The 19,289-nt window shown below is 45.4% G+C and overlaps 1 protein-coding gene and 1 pseudogene across 1 annotated transcript in view; both read right to left on the bottom strand.

Moving 5' to 3' along the window:
• Positions 1–19,289, bottom strand: part of cacna1ba (calcium channel, voltage-dependent, N type, alpha 1B subunit, a) — a 621,447-nt gene that overhangs the window by 232,653 nt on the left and 369,505 nt on the right. The gene's annotated exons all lie outside the window — the stretch shown is intronic.
• LOC145358277 (protein OSCP1 pseudogene) lies at positions 12,966–14,275 on the bottom strand (annotated as a pseudogene).

Here is a 19,289-nt window from a genome sequence, read left to right as displayed (position 1 = left end):
GAAATAGAATCCCTACAGTGCAGAAGGGCATCATATGGCCCATCGAGTCTTGCACCGACCACAATCCCATCCAGCCTCTAATCCCGTCACCCCGCGTATTTATCCTGACAGTAAGGGTCAATTTATCACGGCCAATCAACCTAACCTGCACAACTTTGGGCTGCGGGTGGGAATTGGAGCACCCAGAGGAAACCCACGCAGACACGGGGAGGATATGCAAAGACAGCCACACTGATAGTGGCCCAAGTCGGGAATCGAACCCGGGTCCCTGGCATTGTGAGGCAGCAGTGCTAAACCACTGTGCCACCATGTCCCCCCCCACCCCTTCCCCACCGAAACAAAACATATTTCCAGAACACAAACAGGTAATGCTGGAAAATCCCAACAGGTCTGACAGCATCTGTGGAGAGAGAATGGAGCCAGTGTTTCGAGTTTGGATGACCTTTTGTCAGAGCTCTGACAATGGATCATCCTGACTCAAAACTTTGGCTCTTTTCTCCCTCCACAGATGCTGTCAGACCTGCTGAGATTTTCCAGCATTTTCTGTTTCAGATTTCAGCATCCGCAGTACTTTGCCTTTGTCTATTGGCAATTCTGTGCATCCCAAATAATATTTTCTCTGTACTTAATTTGTCAAATAAAATGTAAAGATGTTTATAAAAATGTAATTATTACTTTGGTATAAATAACTAGTGAGATAAGCTTGTAATATGGCAGCCATTCAAAGGCACGAGGCGGAGGGGAGAATGGGTGGGTTTGGTTTGAAATAATTTAATTTCAATTGGATGTCTAAGTTAAGGCCTATTTTCTAAATATCAGTGATCATTTTTGACAAGGTAATACAACAAAATAGTAAAGATAAAGGCTGTAATGCCACGGCGAGTAACATAGTGGCTAGTACTGCTGCCTCACAGTGCTAGGGATCTGGGTTTGATTCCTGGCTTAGATCACTGTCTGCATGGAGCTTGCACATTCTCCCTATGTCTGCGAGATTTTCCTCTGGGTCTTTCGGTTTCCTCCTACAGTTTGAAAGACGTGCTGTTAGGTGCATTGGCCATGCTAAATTCTCCCGAATTTCCCCGAACAGGTGCGGGAGTGTGATGACTATGGACGTTCACAGTAACTTCATTGCACTGCTAATGTAAGCCTACTTGTGACTAACAAATAAACAAAACTATGTGGACAAATAGAAACTTAAGTATTTGAATGGCTAACAGCGTCAACAATAATTCTGTATCAGCCAAAGTAATAGAAAGAATAAGGCTTGCGTTAATCAACTATCTTTTCACACCAGCCAATGCGCAATCTCAGCATCATATCTGACACTAAGCCAATTTAAGCTTTCAATCCAAAATTCTCTCCATCATAAAGGCTGTCGCTATATCATTGCCAGTTCTGTTTTTGCTCCAACCCATCTGCTGTTGAAACCCTTACCCATGTTTTAGTTATTTCAGACTTGATTATTCCTATGCTCTCTTGGCTGGTATTCTAAGTTTCAACTCTCCATAGATTTGAGCTCATCCAAAATTTCACTGCATCTTAAGCCACACTGAGGCCCTTCCATCCATCATCCCTATGCTGCATTGTTTTACCATCCACCAGCACATTGACTTTTAAAATTCTCACCCTTGTTTACAAATCCTTCCAGAACCTCCTCATTTCTTTCTAGATCTGAATCTTCCCATTGCCCTACATGCTTCCAGGAATTCTGCATTCCTCCAACTCTGGCCTCTTGTGCACTGTTCACATTCCCTGCCACTGCTGTAGCTGCCCAGGATCTACGCTCCTGAATCTGTTCCATGAACCTCTTTGCTTCTCTCTTCTCCTTCGCGACAGTCCTTTCAACCCAAGTCTTTGACTAGGCTTTGGGGTAACCAATCCTAGTATCTGTCTTCAGCTTGTAGTCAATTTCTTTCAGATGACTCACCTGTGGGATACCTTTGGGTGCTTTAACACATCAAAGATGTTATTTAAAAGCAAGTAGCTTACACCTTGACATGTAATCATAAAATTCCTACAGTTCAGAAAAAAGCCATTTGGCCCATTGAATGTGCACTAACCCACTTTTTTTAATCTTACCCAGTTTATCCTTGTAATCCCATGCATTTACCCCACTAATCCCCCTAACTTCCACATCTTTGGACACCAAGGGGCAGCTTGGCATGGCCAATCCATCTAACGTGCACATCTTTGGACTATAGGAGGAAACTGGAGCACCTGGAGGAAATCCACACAGATACGAGGAAAATATGATGACGTCGCAAGACAGTGACCCAAGCTGGGAATCGAACCCTGGTCTCTGGCGCTGTGAGGCAGCAGTGCGAACCACGGTGCCACTGTGAAAACATGTTCTAGATTGCCTATGATACATGTTTCATGCACTTTAGATCCTTTCAGTAGGGCTCATGAAATATTGAAATGGAACCCTTCTCAGTATTTTAGGTCTGAATTTACTCCTTGATGTTTGGTGTTCCATCAAAACCTCTTCCAAATTTCAATCTACATTATGCTGTGAGCTGCTGTCCTTTTAGCAGTAGGCCTGAACACTTGTTCGAGCACTGCAGAAATGTCCTTTCGAGGTGTGGCAGGCTCTCCCTCCAAGTGCACAGGCTGTTGGGACTCTGCTTTGCAGACGTAACTGATCCCGATCCAAGATTAAAAAGAGAGTGTGGTTAAAGATTGTAGGTCCCTGGTTTGATCTACCCCCAGTGGCAGCAGACAATCCAGATCAAGTTAGTCAGCAACTGAGCGAGTAGATTTTCCTTTTATTGAATTTGGCATCATCACTAGGTCAGACCATAGGATCAAGGGCAAGAAGAGGGATGGCACAGTGGCACAGTTGTTAGCCTCACAGCACCGGGGACCCAGCTTCGATTCCTGGCTTCGGTTAGTGTCTATGTGGAGCTTGCACATTCTCCCCGGATCTGCGTGGGTTTCCTCCAGGTGCTCTGATTTCCTTCCACTCTCTAAAGATGCGTGGGTTAGGTTGATTGGCCATGCTAAATTGACCCTTAGCATCAGGGGGATTGGCAGGGTAAGTGCTTACAGTTCTGGAGATAGGACTTGAGTGGGATGGTGCAGACTCGAATAGCCTCCTTCTGCACTGTAGGGATTCTATGGATTTGCCAAAGGAAGGAATGGGACTGGCCAGCAGTAAGTGATGGTGCGTCAGATTTGGATTTCATTGCAATGGAGGGTGATGATTCTGGCTTTGCACTGTGTCCAGTGGTGTTTGCAAACTTGTTTTTATCGCAGCTTTTTGGCCTTGGAGGGAGTGCAGAGGAGGTTCACTAGGCTGATACCAGAGATGAGGGGGTTGGACTATGAAGAGAGACTAAATAGACTGGGTCTGTACTCATTGGAGTTTAGAAGGATGAGGGGGGATCTTATAGAGACGTATAAGATAATGAAGGGGATGGATAGGGTAGAGGTAGAGAGATTCTTCCCGCTCAGAAAGGCCAGCAGGACTAGAGGGCACAGCTTCGCCGGGGCGGGGGTGGTGTGCAGTTTAGAACGGAGTTGAGGAGGAACTTCTTCACTCAAAAGGTGGTGAATCTCTGGAATTCTCTGCCCGTTGAAGTGGTGGAGGCTACCTCGCTAAATATATTTAAGTCACGGGTAGATAGGTTTTTGGTAGGCAAGGGGATTAAGGGTTATGGGGAGAGAGCGGGAAAGTGGAACTGATCCACTTCAGATCAGCCATGATCTTATTGAATGGCAGGGCAGGCTCGAAGGGCTAGATGGCCTACTCCTGCTCCTATTTCTTATGTTGGCGATTGCAAAGTTTTTGCACCTTCACGCAGGCTGCTTTGACCAAGGTTGGGTATTAACTGTTCAAGCAGTTATGAAGGAAAATTCAGCCTTCGCCATCTCACATTCCATTTGTTTCAGAGTAGGTGCTGCCAAAAGCCGCTGTTGGGTAGCAGCTGGGAAAGAAATGAAGTGGCACTGCTTCCTCTGGAGGTCCGAGGACCACATGTTAGGAGGTTTACTTTGCCAGTGCCTTTTAAGCCAGGCGGGCTCTGGTGGTGGCATACATATTGTTGCCAAAGAGGAAGATCACTCATCCTCACTGGCTCCAAAAATCAGAATGCTGTCATCAGGTTAGAACCATAGAATCAGCACAGTGCACCAGGAGGACATTCAGCCCATCAGGTCTGTACCAACTCTCCGAAAAAGCCTTCTCTGCTCTATGGAGAACAGCCCGAGCCTAACTAGCCTCTCTTCACAGCTGAAACACGCCAGCCCAGGCAACATAGAAAGTAGGAGGAGGCTGTACAGTCTTTTCAGCCTGCACCACTACCCAACGTGATCATGGCTGATCAGACATTTTCAGTACCACACTCTTGCTTTCTCTCCATACCCCTTGATCCCTTTAGCCGCAAGGGCCACGTCCAGCTCCCTCTCAAACGTAACAGAAATGTAGAAAATAGGCTATATCCTGGTGAGCCTTCTCTGCGATCTTCTAATGCAATCACATCCTTCCTATCGTGTGGCATCCAGAACTGTACACAGTTCTCTAACTGCGGTCGAACGAGCGTTTTATACAGCTCCACCTAACCTCCCTGTTCTTACCTTCTCCGCTCAGTTAATAAAGTCAAATATTCCATTTTCACCACCTTATGTATCTGTCCTGCTGCCTTCAGGGATGTATGTACAAGTACCCCAAGTTCCCTCTGATCCTCTGTGCTTCCGAGCATCCCACCGTTCACTGTGTATTCCCTTGCCTCATTAGTCCCTCTGACATGCATCACCTCACACATCCGAGGGCTAAATTCAGTTTCCCACTGTTCTGCCCACCTGACCAGCCCATATATAATCGGCCTGTAATCTGAGGCTTTCCTCCTCGCTGTTTACCGCACCATCAATTTTCATGTCGTCAGCAAACTTATTGATCACATCTGCTGTGTGCTGTCTGACTGCTTGTCAAATGTCCAGTTTTGGATGAGCCATAACTTCCTCCAGTTAAACTTTGGGAAGATTGAAGGCATCGACTTCAGACCCCAAAACCTACTCAGCCCTCAATGCCACCAATTCCCTCCCCCTCCTTTCCCCAGCCTCAGGCTGACCTGCACTGTCTGCGGGCTCCTCCTCCTATTCAACCCAAATTGAGCTTCTGACCACACCAGCTCTCTATCACAAAGATTGCCTACTATACGTTAAAGGAAGGCAGTGGTCTAGTGATATTAGTACCTGACTATTGATCAGCTAATGTCCTGGGGACCAGAGTTCAAATCCTGCCATGGCAGATAGTGGAATTCGAATTCAATAAAAATCTGGAATTAAGAATCTACTGATGACCAAGAAACCATTGTCAATTGTTGGAAAAACCCATCTGGTTCACTAATGCTCTTTAGGGAAAGAAATCTGCCATCCTTAACTGGCCTAACCTACATGTAACTCCAGAGCCACAGCAATGTGGTTGACTCTCAACTGCCCTCCAAGACAACAAGGATTGGGCAATAAATACTGGCCAGCCAGCGACATCCATGTCCCATGAATAAATAAAAATACCTTAAAAGGTCTTAACTATCACCATCCCTTCCAGACCTAAAATTATTCCACCCCTCCCATAACTCTATTACTCTGAATATAACCCTCTACCCTTCACTCCAGAAGTGGCAGCCATGCTTTCTGTAGCCTTGGTCCCACATTCAAGAGTTTCTCTCCCCTAATCTTTCTATCTCCCTGTGACATTGGCCTCCTAATATCTTCACCCATGTCCCATGATTCATTCCCACCTGATTACATCCCTGTGAAAGATATCTTGGAAACCTTGTTGTTCCAGCAGACCCTTCATGGGACAACCTCTGCTCGATATTAAAAATACAGTTTCAGGAACAGTATTCAGGCAATAGGGTTTAAACATGACAGTTTTAGGGGCGCAAGTTCAGAATTTTATAGCCCCGATATCTAAATGTGACCTGTTTTGGTTACTGTCACGGGCAACCTGTATTAAATAAATGGCATCTCCTGAATGAGCTTTTTTTAAAAAATTCCTTTTTGGGACATGGGCATCGCTGGCTGGCCAGCATTTACTGTCCATCCCTAATTGCTCTTGAACTGAATGGTACGTTAGGCCATTTCAGAGGGCAGTTGAGAATCAATCACATTGCTGTGGCTCTGGAGTCACATGTGGGCCAGACCAGGTAAGGATGGCAGATTTCCTTCCCTAAAGGACATTAGTGAACCAGATGGGTTTTTCAGACAATCGACAATGGTTGCACGGTCATCAGTAGATTCTTAATTCCAGACTGAATTCCAATTCCACAGCTGTTGTGGTGGGATTCGAACCTGTGTCTCCAGAACATTAGCTGAGTTTCTGGATTAATAGTCTAGCGATAATACCACTAGGCCATCATCCCCCCGGGTGGAGCCTTTACTAATGGAACATACCCAAACCACTTTTGGGAAGTATTCGATGCATACAATCAAGAAGGGCCAGTGTTAATTCGATCTTACATTGCACAGGGTTTTAGATGATGTGGTACAATTAAATCATTTCACTATTCATCAAGTAGCTAAATATTTTGCTTGTTAAGTATTACTTAAACATAGCTTATTAAATATTACTCATATCTCGCTCGTCACTGGAGCCTCTCCGTCTGTGATCTGCTTCAAAGCTACAATCATACTAACCACTTGGATGCATACCCTGCCATTTAATCTGCTTTTTCCTAAAGTTGCTGATTAATGCTGGGGTAATTCCAGAGGTTGATAGCCAAGTTCTGCACGCATGAGGACGGCCTCAACCGGAACCTTGGGTTCATGTCACACTATTTGTAACCCCCATGACTTGCCTGGGCTTGCAAAATCTCACTTACTGTCCAGTCTGGAGACAATACACATCTCTTTAACCTGTGCTTAATACTATCTCTACTCACATTGTCTGCACCTTTAAGACTTGATTAGCTGTAAAGACTCGCATTCTAATCAGCATTCTGTAAACTGAGTATGCGTCTTTACATCCCCTGTTTGTGATCACAACTCTCCACTCATCTGATGAAGGGGCAGTGCTCCAAAAGCTAGTGGCTTTTGCTACCAAATAAACCTGTTGGACTTTAACCTGGTGTTGTGAGACTTCTTACTGTAATTCCAGAGCACCAGCTTTTCCCATCATCTCCACGTCTGGGTAAAGCATACCGGCAGATTGTTCAGCCTTACAGCACACCGCAGTTCAACCCATTTGCTGTTCTTACACAAACATCTTCAGATAATCACTTCCACTGATTCCTGGGATCAAGGCGCTAACTTATGAGGTAAGGTTGAACAGTTTGAGCCTGTACCCATTGGAGCATAGAAGAATGAGAGGGGACCTGACTGAGACTTATTGAGAGGATTTTACACGATGGGTATTGAGAGAATGTTTCCCCTTATAGGAGAGGGTAGACCTAGGGGGCACAGCTTAAAAATAAGTGGGTCGGAATCTTACCACTGTTCACGCTAGCAGGATTTTCCCATCCTGCGGCAGTGAACGGAGATTTGGCTGGGCGCCGAATTCTCCATCTTCGCTGCAGCGGGGGCGTGGTGTGAACGGCAGGTAAGATCATGCCTGGGATCTCCCATTTAAGAGGGAGATGTGAAGATTCCTTTTCTGTCGGAAGGTCACTAGTCTATGCAATATTCATCCCCAGCAGCAGTGGAAGCTGAGTTGAATAGATTCATAACAGAGTCAAAGGCTATAAAGGGGTCAGTCATATCAGATCAGCCATGACTTTATCAAACAGCAGAGCAGACTCTGGGAGAGTATTGGCCTACTCCTGCTCCTAATATGCGTGCGCGCGTGCGTGTGTCAGGATCGCACTAACATTTGAGGTCATCTCAACAGCTATCTGTGTTAAGATAAGTTACCTTGGTTTAGATAAGGTTCAAGCCCTGAATTGTTTTATTTATCTATTGGATGGCAGAAGCAATGAGGCAACCTGAGCACTCAGAGGAATCAGTTATGATACATTAATTTCATTAGTTAAAAACAACACAGCAGGCAGTCCACTGTCCAATTCCAAGCACAGTAATGCATTCAGCTGTACTCTAGTGAGACCAAACCACTAACCACAGCTCTTCCGTAGTGATTCTTTAAAGCAAATCAATTCTGTGTATGCTCTCCTGGGTGAAAAGTAAAGTATTTCTCTAATCTCACTCCAACTTTGTCAGTTTTAACCTCACATCCCTTAGTTCTGTCCTCACATTCCAAGCTTTCATCAAGCTGAATCACAATTGTTTTATTATTGTGCTAACTAAAATTGTTTGACAGATACTCTGACCAGCATGTTCGTCATTCAATACTAGCCACTGTTTGCCTCACAGCGCCAGGGACCTTGGTTCAATCCCCAGCTTGGGTCACTGTCTGTGTAGTATCTGCACATTCTCCCCGTGTCTGGGTGAGTAGGTCCCCTCCCACAGTCTGAAAGCTATGCTGGTTAGGTGCATTGGACATGCTGAATTCTCCCTCACTGCACCCAAACTGGCACCAGACTGTGGCAACTAGGGAATTTTCACAGTAACTCCATTGCAGGCTTAAGGTAAGCCTACTTGTGACAGTAATAGATAAATAAACTTTAAAAACAACAATCAGGAACTGGTGGCCTTAAGCCAATATTGTTTCAGACAGCACCCAAATCCTGGTATCAGGTTGAGAAATAACACACAGTAAAAAAAAAATTGATATTCAGAGCACACAGCAGAGTCTGCAGTGTAGCTGACATGATATCCGAATACAGCCATAAGCAAGGGAACCCTGTTCAATTGTCAGACAGGTATAAGCGTGCTTTCAGTCAACTTGTGAAAAAGAAATGAAGCTTTGGTGATTTGAAGCAACAAATTCTCTGAAGGGAAGATCGATGCACAAACCAAACCCACAGCAATGGGGAGCATGCAGTATTGCTGTGGATTAAACCTATCCAAAATATTATTTTAAGTTTAGTCACAAGTAGGCTTACATTAACACTGCAATGAAGTTACTGTGAAAATCTCCCTAGTCGCCACACTTTGGTGCCTGTTTGGGTACACTGAGGGAGAATTTAGCACAGCCAATGCACCTAACCAGTCTGTGGGAGGGAACCGGAGCACCCAGAGGAAACCCACGCAGACATGAGGAGAACGTGCAGACTCCAAACAGATAGTGACCCAAGCGGGAATTGAACTCGGGTCCCTAGCACTGTGAGGCAGTAGTGCTAACCACTGTGCCGCCGTGCTACCCCTTGATTCGAATGTAGACATGGTGTGAGCGTATTCATGGCGTAGTCTATGTGATTGTTGCTAATTTGTGTAACATTATTCAAGGCTTATCCTCGCATCTTTCATTTTTGACTGTCAGGTACCGGTATTTCATGTTTAGACCATTCTTGTTGTTTTCTTTCCCCCTTCTGTATTTTATTTCATGGTTGCTGGTTCCCATTTGGTAATTTATTTTTATTTTCCTTTATTGGCCAAGTGATGATTTTAGTTTTATAAAGTCACAGAAGGCCCAATAAGTGAACACTAAATTTCAACAACTGCAAACAGCTAAACACCTATTAGCTGGCTCTTTTTACAGGCAGGGTAGTTTATATGATAGTGACCAATTGCAGCAACGTCGGTCTCCTGTCAGCTGCAGACCACAGTGCGAGTGTGGTTTAAACGTGTTGCTGGTTAAATAACTAGATGAGGAAGGACAAAGGGTTGAATTTTTAAACACAGTCACAGAGGTGGATCTGGAGGTGGACCCACATGCAATTTCCCCCTCATCATCGTACTGCTCCCTCTCCCACCGTGCTCCCACCTTAAGGCCATTTTCATTCCTGGATAGATGGATGGGCTCAGGGTGGGAGGTCATGGGGATTGTAATGGCTACTTGCCCAGGCGCGGTGGGTAGGCCGATTGAAAGGTCGCTTTCTGCATGTTGACTGGAACTTTCTACTCAGTACACAGACCCCCAAAACACAACCATGGGATGGAGGTGGTTTCCTGCCAACAACAGGAATGAGTAAACATTAACCCATCTGACACCAAGAGATAACAAACATTAACCCATCCAACACCAGGAGGGAACCAAAAATACCCCATCCAACACTGGTAGCATGTCAATATTAACCCATCCAACACTGGTAGCATGTCAATATTAACCCATCCAACACCGGGAGCATGTCAATATTAACCCATCCAACACCAGGAGCATGTCAATATTAACCCATCCAACACCAGCAGCGTGTCAGTATTAACACATCCAACACCAGGAACATGTCAGTATTAACCCATCCAACACCAGCAGCGTGTCAGTATTAACACATCCAACACCAGCAGCGTGTCAGTATTAACCCATCCAACACCAGGAGCACGTCAGTATTAAGCAAGATGTGGAAATGCCGGCATTGGACTGGGGTAAACACAGTAAGAAGTCTCACAACACCAAGTTAAAGTCCAACAGGTTTATTTGGTAGCAAAAGCCTCTAGCTTTCAAAGTGCTTGCTGCTCCTTCATCAGTTGCTGACAAAAGACCAGTGCGATGAAAGCTAGTGGCTTTTGCTACTAAATAAACCTGTTGGACGTTAACCTGGTGTTGTGAGACTTCTTACAATATTAAGCAAGCCAGTGTCAGATGGGAATCAACATTAACCCACTAAAACGGCAGGAGGGAATCAACTTCAATATGTAACATGAGGGAGGTCAACATTAATCTATACAACTTCTCAATGTGTCTTGCAACCGCCTGAAAAATTAAGAGGATTTTTCCTCTTTGTGCATCAAAGTCTTGCTTTGGTGGAAGGGAGCAGTATTAGAACTCCCCAAGGAGCTAGCATTTGAGATCCCATGCTCGGAGGTTTACTAATCTCTCCTACATAGGCACACGAACAGACAATACAACAATGATTTCCAGCTCACACCATTTTGCAAATGCTGCTGGCACAGTGACAGCTGAAGTGAGAAGCAGATGGTTGTAGTAATGGTGTTAAACAGCTGTGAGAAAATTGGAGGATTAACTCAACAGCGAGCTCTGTTCATAACCTGCTGGCGTAAATCAATTAATGAATCAATGATCTTCTCATCAACAATAAAAAAAAATTCAGGTCAGCTGTGATGCTATGTTAAATTCAGGTTCATTATTCTGTTCATTATTGTGCTTATGTTGAGGCCCAGTGTTGCATACAAGCTCAGTATTGAGGGAAACGTGCGTAGATGGAGTTAAAGCAGTCGGCAGGCTGTGCTGCTATTTATCATCAATTAGACAAAATAATACAACATCTTGATTTGATAGGTGCAGCTGCAGCAACATTCAGGAAGCTCAGTACCATTCAGGACAAAATAGCCCATCCACCACTTTATCCAATCCAGCCTGTGTACCATTGCCAAGATGTACTTCAGTGACTTGCCAAGATTTCTTCAGCAGCACCTCCAGAACAAGCACTTCTTCACTGGTGAAAGTCAAAGGCAGCAGCTGTGTGGAAACACCATCACAGCCAATTCACCCAGCATCTTCACTTTGTGTGTCTATCTCTGTTCTCCCACTCTCACTGGATCAAGGTGCAAAAGCCCTCACTTTTCTGTTGCAGGCCCACCTCACTCAGCACAGGCCGGCTCCTACTCCTCCCCTGCGAGTTCCAGGGATCTCTCCTCAAATGGAGGAAGGGTCTTCAACTCCGGCGTCCGACCACCGATCTTCACTCACTAGTGAAGGTTGTGGGCAATCTTAGCCTGCAGGAACATGAATTGGGATAACGTGGCCATGCTAAATTCTCTGTGTACCCGAACAGGTACTCGACCGTGGCGACTTGGGGATTTTCACAGTAACCTCATTGCTGTGTTAATGTAAGCTCTCCATCTGGTGGGTCAGATGTCAATGAAACCTGGCGTGTGTAGAGGGAGGGGTTATGAGGAGAGTCATCCTGGGGGTGTGAGGAAGTTAGTGTGGGGTCAGGGCTGGGGTCCTGTGACATGGCAGCACATGGGGGCCAAGATGCGATTCCAAAGGGTGACAACATGGTGGAGCGCAGAGAGGAGGCATGGTGCACTTACCATGGTGGAACGGAGTCACTTGTCCATCATCTTCTGGCATTGCACTTCCATCCTCTTGTGGAGGCCGTTGGCACTGACTATGCTGCCACTGTCTCCCAGGCAGTGTTTGTGATCTTCTTGGAGGGTCTTCTGCCAGCAGAGATTGTTCCCCTTTTCTCCTCCATAGCATCAAGCAGTGGGTGAAGACCCCCATCCACCAAGTGAGGAACTGCCTTCCTTGCTGCTCTCCTGACTTTACTGAGGAAGTGCTGTGGAGCTGTTTAGATGCATTGTCCGCTTGACAGAACTGCTCAGATGGCACCCAGGGCGGGTGAATCAGACGGGTCCCTGCCACAGGCACAGCATTTACATGTGAGGGATTTTTTCTTCAAGTGTCCAACAATTCCAGTCTGGATTGCGCTGTTGGGGATAATTTTCACACCAAAAGCAACACTTAGCTAAAATTCAGCAAAAATTCTGCCCATTGTTTTTGCTGTTTACTCCATCTCAGCCGATGGACCGAGGCAATTTTTGGGTCAGCAATGTCAATTGATGGTGGCACATGGCACAGTGGTTAGCACTGCTGCCTCACAGCGCCAAGGGCCTGGGTTCAATTCCTGGCAAGGATCACTGTGTACGTGGAGTTTGTATGTTCTCCCTGTGTCTGCACATTGTCCCCATGTCTGCATGGGTTTCCTCCGGCTGCTCCAGTTTTCTCCCACAGTCGAAAGATGTGCGGGTTAGGTTGATTGGTCATGCTAAATTGACCCTAGTGTCAGGGTAAACGTGTGGGGTTACAGGAATAAGGCCTGGGTGGAAATGTGGTCAGCACAGACTCAATGGGCTGAATGGCCTCCTTCTGCACTGTAGGGACTTTATGATAAAAGCAGTGATGGAGTCAGAGAGGTTTACAGCATGGAAACAGGCCCTTTGACCCAACTTGTCCATGCTACAATTATAGTGCTACAATTCAGAAAGAGGCCATTTGGCCCATTGAGTCTGCACCGACTTGCTGAAAGAGTATCCCAATCAGGCCCTCCCCTCTTCCCTATCCCTGTAACCCTGCACATTTACCTCTAACCTATATATCTTTGGATATGAGAGGGCAATTTAGCATGACCAATCAACCTAACCTGCACATCTTTGGACCATGGAAAGAAACTGGAGCACACGGAGGAAACCCACACAGACACTGGGAGAACATGCAAACTCCAAACAATCACCCAAGGCTGGAATCAAACCCAGATCCTGGTGCTGTGAGGCAACATATGTATCACTTTTACCTTTTGCTGCCCCCACTCTTTGGTGATTAATAGGCCAGAATCTGTTTTACCTGGTGCGATTTGATTTTCATAGATGCATATTCAAAAAAGACACTTGCATCCTGTACAAATCTGCCTCCTGTTCGTAGATATGGAGAAATTCACAGCTGAGCCAAAGCCTCTGTCTCCTTCATTGCCCATTACATTCCAAACCACAATCCAGGTTTTGACAATCATTAAGTGTTGGTGAATATAATCACATTCTGACTGGTTTAATATGTACTATGGATAGTGAATTTAACTGGATGAAACAGTGCCAAGGTGCACAAAATTGTACAGAACGTGAATTCAGCACTTGGTACAGGAACTGTAACTTGTTTGGGGAAGTAAAAGCTAGTGACTCAGCCACACATATTGTGCCAATATACGTCATGGGGAAGAGACTTCACTGTTGACTGGCAGAGTTCACAAGTCATCCATCATGGCCAGAAGGTCATCCCCTTTACTGCGGCTGTGCCTGGGCTGCTCCTGGATGCGGAACTCTCCCATTATTCTAGCCAACTCTTCATGCTGCTGCTGGTCCTTGGAGACCTCTATTTCGATCACTTCATCCAAAAGATCTGGAGGCCTTATGGCCGCTGCATGATCTTCCTCCTCATCTGTGCCAAACAGATTCAGCCGAAACCCTGGCTCAGTACCCACAGGCTTCTTGCTCTCCACACCTCCCATTAACTGTGCCAGCAAATTCAGCTCCTCTTTAGCCAGAGGGTTGGGAGCTGCATTCTCCTTTACGCGTGCAGTCGAGCTCTTCAACGTCCCTGACATGTGTGTTTCCACAGGCCGTGAAACGCTATACATATTAGTGCCAAGCTTAATGACTCTGTCACCAAAGAGGTCGAAGGATCCTTCTGTCAGCACACTGGTGTAACTGCCACTAGCTGCAAATGTTGTTCGCTTCACCTCTTCTCCATCATTATTAAACATCTTAATCAGTCCAGGGATCTCTGTTCCCCATGGAATCGGCCCAGAAACTGGCAGCACAAATCGGCCAGTGATGATGAGGATGACACCATGAATTCGGTGGGGATGAAGGATATTATTAAGATGATTAATGGGCGGGTAGAGGCACTCGAGCAATATAGATTTATATGTGAACAAGAAATATTGTCAATGTACAAACTAAAAGACAAACTTATGAAACAAAAATCAATGATGATGAGGCAGATGGTGGCACAGTGCTTAGCACTGTTGCTTCACAGTGCCAGGGACCCAGGTTCAATTCCTGGCTTATGTCACTGTCTATGTGGAGTCTGCATGTTCTGCCCGTGTCTGCGTGGGTTTCCTCTGGGTGCTCCGGTTTCCTCCCACAGTCTGAACGACATGCTGGTTAGGTGGATTGGCTATGCTAAATTCTCCCTCAGTGTATCCGAACAGGCACCGGAGTGTGACGACTAGGGAATTTTCACGTAACTTCATTGCATTGTTAATGTGAGCCTACTCGTGACTAATAAATAAACTTTAGCTTTAACAGGTGAAGCTGGAAGAACTATTCAAGAATGCCGTCCAACAGAACACATCAACACTCTGAACATTCTCCTCCAAGTAGGATTGAAGATTGCCATGGGTGACAATATATTATAGGCAATTTCATTCATTATTCAGTTACCTTTTTGAGACATTTTACTGACTTCAGACTATAAGTGGCCTACCTTTGTCTAATGTAATGTTAAGTAGGTCTAGTCCTATATGAAAAGTCCAAAAACCAAATTGGTCTGAAATCCAAAATGCAATGCAGTTTTAGGTAACAGGTACTTGACCTGGTAAAATGTTGCAAATTTAAATTCCAGCTACCTTAAAGACCAACAATTCAGACCACCACACCATTCAAAATAAAATGCTCATTGCTTGAGGTCAATAATATTTTTCACTAAAAATGCAGAGCTTACTAGTTTTTGGGGACTCAAATGATTAATTCATGAGGAAAACAATGCAAACAGCATGTTTAGAAGCGATAGGGGACTGATACATTTTCTTAGGGATGTCACACCTCAAGATTTTCCCCTTCACCACTGTGAATCAGGTGTGAATTAAGATCTGGAGATGGTGTCAGATTAAAATGAGTGTTTACAGGCCAATAGATTCGGTAGTATCTTATTGTCAAATGTAAAGTGAGCTAAGGCTGCACAGGCAAATGGTGAAGATTTCCAAACAGAGAAATGTCCCATAACACGATTAAAGGACAACCTATGTTTGTAAATGGAAAATGTTTCCGTAATACTGAACTGAGAATAAGATAGAGAAAACTGCCCGAAGTTGATGCACAAACACTTTCTTCTGCATATGTCTTTTATCATTTTCTTCTCTCTTTTCCTGCAAGATGCTGTTTACTGTTCAGACCACTTTCATTGGAGCTGGGAACCCTCCAGACTTTTGCTCTCTGATGCACTCCATGTGGAAGTTAACACAGCGCTCACTGTCAGTCTACGTGACCAGGGGGAAGGTACCAGCTGTGCTCCATTTCAGTATTCCCTCGCCGGAGTTTTCAGTAGGGGGTCACTTTTTGCAACAGTCAAGAGCAAAATTCCTGGGTATTAATTTTCACCTCTGATAGCTAAGTTAAGACAGCCGAGTTTGATACCGCAACCCAGCTGAAACTATTGCCGGGATTTTACCAGCAGGCCTGCTCTGGAATCAGGGTGGGCGAGGCTCACACAACAGCATTCTCCACTGGCCTTAGGTGAGATCTTACGAGCCTCGGGTGGGCGAGGTGATAAAATTCCAGATGATTTTTTCCAAAAAATGACTAACAGCGAGAAAACTGGAGCTATCCATGCCAATCTGTCTCACACAGACCGGATTGCAATCGTTCCACAGTCATTTTTTTAGGAGAGTGGTGACTTGCGTGCCAGTTCTGGGAGGGGCAGGACCCAAACACACCTGAGAGCCTGGCTGCAAAGTGAATAGGCACTGTGCTGAAAGGGTGCCCCGATCTCACAGTGCACTGTAAGACCCCCTGGCCTCCCGCGTCTAACATTGGCACCATGTTTCCCCACCCCCTCCCAGATACAGATCATTGGCATCAAGGCACTGGGCCCCTCCTACTGGGTCCCCCTTCATAAGCTTCCCCATCATAGCCTGCACTCAGGCCTTGCCCCACCGCCCCCCAACTCCTTGGCATAGCCTCCAATACACTGCCAGAGCGCCAGGTGGGCACTGTCCAGCCATGTGCCCAACTACAACGGGGCTTCAATAGTCTCCCTGCCCCTTGGCCTGGTCATCATGCCTGTGGAGGCCAATAGTAATTCTCACCAGACTTGTGCCCACCCCCACAATGATCAGAAGATCCTGGTAGCTGGGAGAATCTGGCATCAAATGGGCTAAGCATATTTAAATGCTATTTTAAATATGCTAATCAGCCTTGCATCTTTTCTGGGCAAGATTCCATTTGTGCCAGTAGAAAAGGACCACGATGAATCCAAACCTTTTAGCACCTGGCACTAAACCCGTTTCTGGCCCACACACACAATTTTCTGGGATTGGTACAATCTGTGCCATGCACGGCGAGGCTGGAAAATCACCCCCTATATAACTCAGCAAAGACTACCCATCAAACTTGGGCCGTTCTAGATTTGTGTGACTCAGTTCCTTTACCAACTGGCGCTGCGAGGACCAAGAGTTTAATGTCGGCCATTCATACTACACTATTCATCCTCAATTAGCCACAGTCCACAAAGGATCATCGGCATCTTTCTCTCTTTGTTGCATAGAAAAACAAGCGTTATAGCTTAAGGGACACCACTCCACATCAAGTGTGGACGGTACAGTGGCACAGTGATTTCACTCCTGCCTTATAACGTCAGGAACCCAGGTTCAATTCTGGCCTCGGGTCACTACTTGTGTAGAGTTTGCACATTCACCCTGTGTTTGCATGGGTTTTCCCTGGGTTTGCATGGGTTTCTCCTGTACCCTACAGTCCAAAGTTGGGCAGGTTAGTAGATTGGCTAAGCTAAATTGATTCCAGTGTCAGGGGGATTAGCAGGGTAAATGTGCGGAGTTATGGGAATAGGGTCTGGGTAGGATTGTGGTCAGTCCAGGCTCGATGGGCTGAATGGCCTCCTTCTATACTGTAGGGATTCTATGACTGACCAGAAGTCTCTCCTGCTCTACTGGTTGAAAAGATTAGCAGGTTGATTTCCAACCTGTTTGACCATGCCACCCGTGTTGTTTCATGGTGCACTTTAGGATGGTCATATTGAGACCTTGTAAATGTTTGATGAAGTGTTGGCAGTTTTAGGAGATGAGCATTGATTAGTTCTCATTACGAGGCTTACTGAGGTTTGTTTGCAGGCACGCTTGCAAAGCACATGAAAACATGACATTCAGAGGGATGTAAGGCAACAAGGACGTTACATCCCAGCTCTCCCAAGACTCCAGGCAAAAACCCAATTGCATCAGACTGGAAAGCCTGGTGGAAGCTTCAGAGCATTGCCATGGTAGCAGGATCACATATTGGATATTGTTAAATTTCTTGGAACTGAGAGGTCCCCTCCAGAACTACTCCACAGACAGGCATCGCGGAACACAGCTCTTCATTCAGTCCACTTGCTCCACACTCCAAATGACAACTGTCCTCCTGGCCAGCTCACCCCACACCCTGGTCCATTAAAGGGGCGACGCCCCAACGTATGTAACAGATATCCATGTCCACTTCCTTGCTGAACCTGAGAATTAAACTCTCCCACATCCAGGGGCAATGAAAGAAAACATTTCCTGCTGTTGTTTTATGACTGAGTGAACAGATTTGTGGAAGTCCCACAAGGTATATCAATCACAGAGGATATGTCGTTTGAGATATTGAGGACTCGCAAGTATTAATCCAAACCTAGAGATTCCTCTCCTCACAAGGCTTTAGGTTTTTCTTCAGAGTTACATCAGTGATGCACTCAGTGAGGCAACTTACTGTTTAACAACAGTTTAGCTCTGTAGTTAGTTATAAGTGTGGGTGTGAACAAAATGACATCTTACTGAAAGAGAGACATGTTGATGAACCTTTCCATTGTGCACTCATAAGGACAAATGCAAGATTGCCAAGTTTCAAATAATCACAGCAATTTGTACTAAAAGAGTAAAGGGTGTTGAATGGCTGGCAAGTCAGTTCTGGTTGGCCATGGAGAAAGCAATAGGGATCTACAGGCTTCCCAATTCAAAGATGCAAGGCTTGTTCAAGCAGCATGTTGCTTTGGCTGTTTTCAATAGACAGAGCGCAGACTGTAATCAACCAACCCACAATTGCAAAACACAAGGCAAAGCTCTACTGTTCAAATTCTGTGAATGAGCAGAATTTACTGAACAATACCAAGTGTGCCAATAGCAATTTCTCACTCAATCACAGTCAACTTCCCAGCCAATCAGCACCCTTTTGTCCTTCAGTATAAAGTGTGATGGTTTGAAATTTGACATTCTTGCATTTGTTCTGATGAGTGCAAGACAAAAAGTTTCAACAACACGTCTCTCTTTCAGCAATATCCACATTTGAGTGGTCTAAAGTCGTGCCTTCAATGACAGCACAAACACCACCATCTTGTCGGCAGAAATGATCAAAATACACAGGCACGGATGTGCTGAATAGCTGTCAATTTCCACTGCATAAACCAGCAAAACAAAGATTTGGGTAGTAGTCAACTTCAAAGACCTTCTCTAACTGAGGAAAGTGCTCTCCTGTTTTGATGTTGATCTGGATCAAATTAAGCCTACAGCAGGGAAAATGGGAGCAGTCACCTTTTCTGTTATTCATTCATGGCATATGAACTTCACTAGCTGGCCACCATTTACTGCCCATCCTTAGTCGCCCGAGGGCAGTTGAGAGTCAACCACATTGCTGTTACTCTGCAATCACAGGGAGGCCAGGCAAGGACGGCAGATTTCCTTCGCCAAAGGACATTTTGGTGAACCAGATAGGTTTTTCTGACAATTGACAATGGTTTCATGATCATCAGTAGATTCTTAATTCCAGATTTGCTTTTATTGGATTCAAGTTCCACCATCTGCCATGGTGGG

Source organism: Carcharhinus amblyrhynchos, chromosome 25, assembly GCF_965287045.1.
Source record: "Carcharhinus amblyrhynchos chromosome 25, sCarAmb.v2.hapA, whole genome shotgun sequence".
Classification (NCBI taxonomy): Eukaryota; Metazoa; Chordata; class Chondrichthyes; order Carcharhiniformes; family Carcharhinidae; genus Carcharhinus; species Carcharhinus amblyrhynchos.
The sequence above is the reverse complement of the archived record's forward strand: the minus strand, read 5'-3'. Positions and strand labels throughout refer to the sequence as shown.